This window comes from Misgurnus anguillicaudatus, chromosome 3 (genome assembly GCF_027580225.2).
Source record: "Misgurnus anguillicaudatus chromosome 3, ASM2758022v2, whole genome shotgun sequence".
NCBI lineage: Eukaryota > Metazoa > Chordata > Actinopteri > Cypriniformes > Cobitidae > Misgurnus > Misgurnus anguillicaudatus.
In genome coordinates this window covers 31,622,719-31,631,400 of record NC_073339.2, presented here as the reverse complement: position 1 = coordinate 31,631,400, position 8,682 = coordinate 31,622,719, and positions in this window count along the sequence as shown.

The window sequence follows — 8,682 nt, the reverse complement described above, 5'->3', positions numbered from 1 at the left end:
AAACGACGACATGATTTATGGATGTACTTTCAGTATAATCCATCAGAAAGAAAAACGGAATGCATATTGGCAGATGACGGTAAATGTGGCCACAAACTAGGTGGGTAGAATACCACCAACCTCAAGCGGCACCTGAAGGCTCATCACGTTAATATTTTTTAAAGGTAACTAACAAGTCACGCTGTTAACATATCATATATATATTCAATTTTACTTGTGACACATTTCATGGTAAGCTTTTACATGAATCTACTTGTCAAACCTAAGCCCATTTCCAATACTTTTTGTGGTGTATTTAAATAAAACGGCAAGGGATGCGTTTCTCAACTTTATAAGCGAGGTCTCAGCGTATACAAACTCAACATGAGGGTATATCAGGCTTAACTTTTTGGTTATGACATGCGCAGAAGGCACACCGACTAAAACAACGGTAAGCCCTGAGGGACAACCTTAATGCACATTTAAATAGTATTAAATACACCACACCTTTTAACCTAAAATAATTTGTTAAAGACTACTTTACTAAAATTGACTTAAACTTGACTGAAACCTTTTTGCGTTTTCATCTACTAAAACCTTTTTGTGTTTTCATCGACTAAAACTTGACTAAAACTATTTAGTTTATAAGTGACTAAAATGTGACTAAAACTAAAAAGCATTTCCGTCCAAAAGACTAAAACTAAAAGGGCTGCCAAAAAACAACACTGCTGGGGACCCAATTATAGCACTTAAACATGGAAAAAGTCCAATTTTAATGATATGTCCCCTTAAAAACATTTTTATGTTAAACAGCACATCTCTTCAGATAGTTAAAGACAAATAGAGAGAGCACTATTTACTATAGTAAACTGTATTAGGTATGATATAACTATGCTTATATTTTAACTATATTATACTACATTATATTATATAATACAAACTTCACACATTTTTATCAAATAAAAAATTTATGATAGGGATTTTAAAGGCCATGATCTGTTTTCTACACGAGCAGAAAATATTCCCACTGTTAAAAGCAAAATCTTGTTCACAGCATGTACAAAACCTGTACATTTGAGACACTCTCTCTCTCTCTCTCTCTCTCTCTCTCTCTCTCTCTCTCTCTCTCTCTCTCTCTCTGTCATACACTCACATAAATAAATGCTCATTAAGTCTGAAGATGTCTCTTTGAACACCTGTCTTAAGACAACCATTTTAGCAGGAAACCATATTGCTGGTGTTTTTGGGTATTATGTGCTGGAATTGCACAGGGACTGAGAGATTTAAGATAGAAATAATCCACAAACATGCATGGATTAACAGGATTAAAAATGTATATTATATGAAGAAAATTTCTCTGCATATATTTACATGTATGCACTTGGCAGGCACTTTTATCCAAAGCTAAATATTATGGATTAAAAGTATACATTTTATCCGTCCATGCGTACATTCACTGGGAATAACCCATGAAACAGTATGGCCATTGCTAGCTCCATGTACCATATACATATTTATACCACATAGCTGTTGAATGCTTTATTCTGATTGGTTGAGAAATGTTCCACAGGTATGCATTATTTTTTCGATAAACACACTGCCAAATGTCTTAAAATAACCACCAGAGCAATATATTAGCAACGTCTGTGGTATAAGCCCAATAATTGAATCCGGTCCTGAGTTATTTGAAAATAATGCACTGCATTTCTAGTGCCTCAGGAGCATAAAGATCAAATTATTTGCATTTATGTTTCTACAGTAACCCTAAATGGACAAACTGTTATTATAGAGCATTTTGTCACTGTGTTGTCTCAGACGATGACATGTTTGTCCTGTGGCGGCTACTGTAGCTTCTCTATGCGTTTTGAAAGGTAGGTGTGAGCTGTGGACTGAACCGTTGGTTGCAATTCACAATTTCACTGCTAGATGGTGCTAAAAATCTACACAGAGATGTGATACTTTGATGCATGAACCAAACCATTTGTGGACCCCTTTTACTTCTATAGTATTCTTTTTTTCCTACTATGGAATTGAATGGGGTCCACAAACAAACATATATCAAAATATCTTCCTTTGTGTTCATCAGAACAAAGAAATGTATAGGGTTTGTAACAACATGAGAGTGAGTATGATGACAGAATTTTCATTTTTGGGTGAACTCTCTCTCTCTCTCTCTCTCTCTCTCTCTCTCTCTCTCTCTCTCTCTCGCACACGCACACACACTACCATTTACCGGATGATGGAGATTCCAATCTGTCATAATGTACTTGGATCACCTCTTCCCTGTGTGTGGCCTATACAGTAAAAGAGATTGATGGGCAATGTGTGTCAGAGATAGATATCTGTAATATCTGGGGAATAGGTACAGCAGATGTCAAACAGGGTAAGAGATGTTTCATTAGACATGCCGTTTTTTATCCTTTTGACCTGAAAACAACACCTGTTGAATGTGTTTTTCAAGGCATACCAAGATCTTATTTAGCCTTGCTTTGTTGTTCACCTATATATTGTTTCACCTATATCATTTGAAATCAGGTTGGTATCCCAGTTGACCCTGGGTTATAAAACATTACCTCTGGGTGTCTGTGATACTTAGGATTGATATGTTATGCAACTGATTTTTCATACAACATCAGTTTTATTTTTTCAAGATAATGTAGTTACAAAAATGTGAAAACCCACCTAAAGTCATTTCTTTTGTGATTTACTGTTTTCTACATAAGATCACTCTACTTATTGTAAAGAACATTCATGTCAGAGATTGAAATCAATGACTGAAATTAATCTTGTTCCTAATCTCTCAATTATGAGGTTTTAGAATGAATTTTCACACATTTGTAAATAGCAGCTGGTGAAAATCAGATGGCAGAGATTTTTTAAAAAAGTCATTATGCATGACTGCATAAGTTAACTTTCGGTTTGTCTAAACAACTATTGAGAAGTGGAGTATTTAAGTAATAAAATATAAAAAGCCATGATTTTTTTAGTGAATATATTTATAGCCAAATGACAAGCCTTGAACCCTTCAGCCAAGACTGTATTGACAATACAGCACATGCTTGAGTGTTCTAGTAATATAATAAGGGCACAAATACTTATAATACTATAAACTATTATTTATAAACCAAAATTTTTACACTGTAAAAAGTAATACCTAGATCTAACTTATAAAAAGTGAGGCAAGTGATTGCATGGGAAGTTTTAGGTTGAGTCAACTTGCAACCTTTTTTAAAGTATAATAAACACTGTAATATTACTTAATACAAATGCAACAAAATTAAGTTTAGTAAACTAATAGTTCTAGTTTTACTCTGTTGGTTTAATTTACTTTTCTTGGTACAGGTACTGTAGCTTTTTTATGGTTTGTTGTTGTTTCCATAAACATTGATTTAGACTTCATATTTCTGTGAGATGAGGGCACGAATTGTTTATTCAATCAATGCGCCCACCCAATTTCGTTTTGGGCAGCTGGTAAGCGCGACATACTTCAGCAGTCTATGCACAAGCACCAGCCTTCTGAACAATGGAAACTACAAAACTCAAAGATGAAACAAAAACTCATCCAAATCTCGAAGATAAATGAACATTAAAAACTAACAAGTCTTTGTTTTTAGTTAAAAACACATAAAATAGAGTTTAAATTCAAATTATACTCTCCAAATGCAATCCCGTGCAAAGCATGCTGGGAACTAAGAGTCCACTGCCTAGTTAGTTATTTTTAATAATAACATCACATAGTTTCAACACAAAATTATTAAGTTTATTTCCTTCTTACAAATTTAAGTGGATTATACATGATGAAATGAAGTTGAATTTACTCAATGATGTGTTCATTTAGAATTACTCAAATTATTCAAATTATTATGTTATTGATTAAAAAATAAAAATTGTAACACAGTTTACTCATTTTATTTAGTTAAATCTACTAAGGCACAGAAACACTTTTTACAGTGTGCCATCCATTTGAGGATATAATTCCTGACATGCAAACAATAATAGAATATATGGAACAAAAATAATGCTGCACATGTTTAGGAGTATTATTGTTTATAGCTGCAGGATTGCATGAGTACAGAGAGGGGAAAGCCTGTCAGTTTCAGTCTTGACCAACCACTCTGCTAAAGGTCATTGGTCATTTTAGGGGCTACGCAGAGCTGAGATGAGGCTAACTGGGACTGTCTGACAACATCTGTCATACAGACACAAATATACACCCTCAGGTTTTTACACATGCAGATTTTGCAGTGCTTTGCTTTACAATTGACTAAATGTAACATTTGGCCAAGGTGGTTGTATGGTACATTGTAAGCGTCTCTCTCCATACTCTTTTTTTTTTACAATTTAAATAAACGAATGGTACAGAATCGTCACATAAAATGAACAATAAAGTTTATTATCATTTATTAATCATTGTTAATGCTTTATAACTTTTCATTTAAATAATGTATTAGTAAATGCTGAATATAACATGAACTAAGATTAATAAATGCTGTACATTCTTGCTTGTTCATTTTTTGTTCATGTTAGCTAATGCAACTGTCTTTTAATACTTTGCCCAAGGAAATAAAAGTAATTGCCCATTAATCCAATTAGGTGGTGTTCTGTGTCTGTCGTTACAGTCTCACTTAACCCAATTTCCTTCATTTTAGCATTTAAATAACAACAACAAGTATGTCTAAAACAATTCTTATTTTCAGATTTAAAGGAATTCTAAAAGTTAAAGAGCACCTATTGTCCGATTTGCGGTTTTTCATTTCCTTTCGTGTTTAAATGTGTATTAATTACTACATGTTAACGATATGCAAAAGGTACATATCCCAATGTGAACGATGACTTTAGTTATCATCTCCAACGTAAATCTCTTTCTATGGACTACAACAAACACAGTGATTGTAGGCAACAGTTTACTTCCTGGGATTGGTGATGTAGACAAGACCGACATTATCATAATTCCTCCCGCTTTCGGACTCAGCCTGTAAGTTATCTCCTGTTAGCATTGCGACTGAATCTTTCAAACATGGTAAGGAGAATCACATTTCTGGCTGACGTCAGCGGTATTCATACCAATCATAACATACAGATTAGCTACAGATCAGGGACACAGAGCTTTTCAAATCAGTGCGTTTTTAGGAAGAGAGTGAAATCTGGAGCTACAAAAATGTACGGTATGTGGAAAATAATGTGTTTTTTACCATAAACCACGCAAACGCAATGGATTACACCAAATACACAAAATAATGTTGTTTTTAGCAATGAAATAGGTGCCCTTTAAAAGAAATGCACAGATCCCGGTACAAGAAAGTACAAGAATTAAACAATACACACTACGGTATTCAAATGTGGCAGCTCTGTCAAAAACGTAATGTTTCAAACAATGAGAATAACTGAAATATAGAGTTTTTGTAGAAACCATTAGCCAATCAGCACTGTCATGACATAACTTTACATGCATTTAGATGCATCTTTTTTTGAGCCAAACATCAATTGTGTGATTCGTGTCCTTAAGCATTCAAGCAACTCTTAATTGTGATCAATAGTAATGCTTATGGATAGCTTTCTGTCACAGAAATGCCAGGCTTCACCCTTACTCAAGCACCAAGTTCACCATCACATGAGTTTTAATCATTACCACCCTCACTGCATCACGTAATCACTGTGTGTGATTTGACTCATTGTGTGCAATAAACCCACATCTTCAACATTTCCTGTTTTGCATTCTTTTTTTCCCTGACAGAAGTCCAGCATGAGTTCATCATCCCTGGACCCTTTTTAAGAACTGGTCAACACGGTTCAGCAATCCCTCATCATCACCCCCACACGTGTCACTGCACCGATCACTGCTTCTATACCTACCATCATTTTACCACAAAACCATTGTTTTTGGTAGAAACGCTGGGGATATATCTATCAATAACCAATTATTTTATCTGAAACAGGGAAAAATGTGTATTAACTATTATGCTCTTAAGTTTCGCACACTAGCAGCAGCCAGCTGCTGGGATGAAAAAGCTTATCTCTGGCAACAAAGTCCAAATTTCCATGGTCAGCACCGAAAATTTATATCAAGCCAAGTCTGTAACCAGGAAGCCTCTTAACCATGTTCTTATAATACATCAAGTTGGATCATTGCAGTTACAAATGAGTTGTCTGCATTGAGAGACCATTAGTCTTCTGGTTCTACAGAACACAACTGCTGACATTATATTAGGAGACCGTGGCTTACCCAACATAATTTAAAACTCTCTTGGGAGTCTGGAGAAATCCTCATGTGGGGAGAACATTGTTTTAAGTTTTGTTTTCCAATGCTTTCATTGCAAATACATTTCACTGCTCTCCATGTTCCTTTATGCTAGACCTCTATAGAAAGTCTTATAAATCAAACAACGGATATCTCTGATGTTACTCTAAGTTTCAGGATGTGTTCTGCCCCAAGAGAGCATCCCAAGTACCACCTCATCAGCCATGAGACTGTGCCACTGACCTAATTCAGAGTGAACCAGTACCCAAGGAAAATATATATCCTCACTATCCCTAAACAAGAGGCCATAGAGGAGTAATATGGGAGGCTCTTAACAAGACTTACCTCAGACCATCTTTGTCCCCTACTGCATCCAGTTTCTTCTTTGTCATAAAGAAAGCTGGAGGTTTGAGACCATGTATTTATTATTATGCTCTTAACAATATCACTTTCAAGTTTCGTTATCCCCTTCTTCTAGCTCCAGCAGCTTTAGAACATCTGCACAGAGCTGTCTACTTCACCAAGCTGGACCTCCGCAGCATCTACAACCTCATCTGAATATGTGAGGGGGATGAATGGAAATCTATCACCCCTACCGGCCATTTTGAATATTTGGTCATGCCTTATGGTCTCCCAAATGCCCCCTTCCATATTCCAGGATTCTATTTACGGGGTGCTCCGGGATTTTCTCCACCACTTGTTTATTTTGTGTATATTGATGACATCTTGATCTACTCCTGGAGTATGGCAGACCATCTCTGTCAGGTTACCGAGATACTTTGACGAGCTCCACGAGTTCAACCTTTTTCTCAAGGAAGAAAAATGTCAGTTCCACCAAACTCAAGTGCACTTCCTAGGATACATCATGTCCAAAGATAGTAACTCTATAGATGAGAGGAAGGTGGACGCTGTCACTAACTGGCCAACACCTAACACTATTAAAATATTCTGACGCTTTCTTGGATTTGCCAACTTTTATCACAGATTTAGCCAGAACTACAGTCTAGTTGCCAGTCCTCTCACCTCCCTCTCCTTGGCCAAAAACCCAAACTCCCCTCATGGACACCTAAAGCCGAAAATGTCTTTAATGAGGACCTTCAGCATCGCTCCTCTCCTGAAACACCCAGATCCCAGTCTCCCCTTTTAGCTGAGGTGGTGGATGCATCCATCGCTGGGGTAGGAGCTGTGCTTTCCCAGCAAAAGAGGTTGCCTCCCAAGCTCCATATTTGTGGCTTGTTCTCTCGGAAGTTTATCCTGGTGGAGAGAAACTACAACATTGATGACAGGGAATTACTATTAAGCTGGCCTTTGAAGAATGACTCTATTGGCTGGAAAAAGCTTGTCACTCCTTTCTGGCCATTCAAAGGCACAAACAGCAGGTAGATGTTCGCCGTGTTACACTCACTTTATTGTTTTTATCCTGTGTTCCATGTCTCCCTCCCAAAACCATGCTATTCACCTGCCTCTTCTTCCTCTACAGAAGAAGAAGAGAACCCCCTTACCTCCTGTGTCCTGGACCCAAGATTTATACCTTCTTGGATTATCACTCTGAGACTTCTACGGTGATCTTCTCCCGGTTTGTCCATCGTATCACCTGCTCACCTACAAGGACAGTATTCCGTTATTCCTTATTATTTATCAGTGACCAAAGTGTAGTTGGTTTTATTTTTTACTCATTGTGTGCAATAAACCCACATCTTCAACATGTCTTGTGTTGCAGTTTGTATTTCCCTGAAACATTCAGGAAGTTTGGACTTTAGACAAACTTGAAAGATCAGCCAGACTGGAATTAACCAACATAAACAGACAGGACCAACAATTTAAAAACACGTTAAGGTAACTCGAATAGCTATGGAGCAAAAATATCAGATAATTAATGCATTTATTTAATATCTATTAGACTATATGTACTATATACATTACTATACAGGTTTACCAAGTTCATGTTGCTAAAGCGCATCCCTCTAGCAGTTGAACCCAACTGAGCTGTAGAGTATTGAGCTCCTTTTAGAGGAACCAGTAGCCAGAGGATTACGAGAGAGCAGATCAAAATACAGTAATGCTATCAAATAAAATCCAAGGCTAACGATTAAAAATGATTGTGAATTTTACATCCTTATTCCTAAAAAACACAATGGTAAAAGCATTTTTGTTTTTTTTAACCCGAGTCACTCATTATTTATTAGTTTATTTCTGCATTAAACTTAGCCATGTGTTCAATTTTCTACTAATTAAAAACAGAACTCCCAGAAACACAGATCATGTACAACCATGTTCCTCCGGTTTCATTTCACAGGAACATCAATTCCATGATGCCTCATTGACTCGCCGCTGGGCCTCCATCCTAAATTTGTTGTCTCCTCTTGCCCAGCAAGGATAAATGCAATATGGCAAATGTAAATGCTGTCACGAAGATAAGATAAGTGAAACATCAAGCTCAGCAGCACTGCCACATGCGATTTGAG